Source organism: Frankliniella occidentalis, unplaced genomic scaffold, assembly GCF_000697945.3.
Source record: "Frankliniella occidentalis isolate FOCC.00 unplaced genomic scaffold, Focc_3.1 Scaffold120, whole genome shotgun sequence".
In the NCBI taxonomy this organism is placed as follows: domain Eukaryota; kingdom Metazoa; phylum Arthropoda; class Insecta; order Thysanoptera; family Thripidae; genus Frankliniella; species Frankliniella occidentalis.
Genome location: NW_026267248.1, coordinates 263597 through 264869, shown reverse-complemented (window position 1 = coordinate 264869; position 1273 = coordinate 263597).

Here is a 1273-nt window from a genome sequence, read left to right as displayed (position 1 = left end):
CCTCCCACGACACAGCAGACCGTAGCCCAAGTCCACGCCGGCCGCGCGCGGGGGAGAGAAATACGTCTCAAAAAAAAAGTGTGACCGCGCGAGGGAGATTCGAACCCGCGATTCTCATCAGTAGGGAGCAACAGGCAGCGGCGGCGAGGCGGCTCTCCCTCTCTCTCTCTCTCTCTGACTGACAGTGCGGCTGATAAGGACCGTGGCGTGGCGCGGCGCGGCGCTCACGACCCGCCGCCCCGTAAATCACCGCGGTACGGCTGAGGCCCGAGCAACCTCGGCGGGGCGCCGCATCGATACAATGTACGATCGACCTAATAAACAGCATGACAAGCGATCAGGGAACACCATAAAGTACCATTAATTTGCATGCGCAAGCAAGTGCATGCAGCATCGGTGCAAGAGGAGCATGAGGGGGGAAGAGGAGGGGGAGGGGGAGGGAGGAGAGGAGGCGCTAGGACGGCTGCGTGGGTGGGCCGCGTGCACAACCCGGCAGGAGGCAGCAGCAGCAGCAGCAGCTCTGCGCGAGGAGGGAGGAGAGGAGGCGCTAGGACGGCTGCGTGGGTGGGCCGCGTGCACAACCCGGCAGGAGGAGAGAGAAGTGTTGCGCGGCCGAGCGAGCGAGCGCGAGGGTAGGCGGGAGATGCGCAGCCGAGGCGCGAGTAACTGTAAATCACGAATCGACAGCGCGGCCTTAGACGCGCCGCGGGCACCACCGCCACCGCCCCGGGCAGAGAGGCAGGGCACGGCACGCAGGCAACCCGCGCCGTGTGCCCCCCGAGCCTCATCACGTTCCCGTCGACCCGCCGCGGACGGCCGCAGCACCGCGCCGGCCCGGCCCGGCCCGCGTGCATGTCAATAAACAATATTTATGCATTGTCATAAAAAATACGGCAGAATAAGGCCCCGGCAAACGTCTGAGCGAGGCGAGGCGGCGCGGCGCGCGAAACGTAATCGGCCGTAATCACGAAGCCGAGCCGAGCAGCGCCACGACTCGGCCCGACATTTCCAAATAGTACCCCCAAACCGTCGGGCGCGGTAAGGTCCGGCTGGACAAAAACAAATTGGGGGACACCCGGGCCTCAGCACCTGCTCGCCATCGAACCGCATGCAGGACGACGACAACGGCTAGACCGTCCATAAAAAGCTCGAATTCATCACCTTAGTGCGTTCGGAGTCCTCGCAAGAAACGGTCGGGGGGGAGGGGGCAGGGCAGTGCACTGCGACCACCGGAGGGGGGGGGGGGTGTTCAAACACCCGCTTGTTTAGCCAT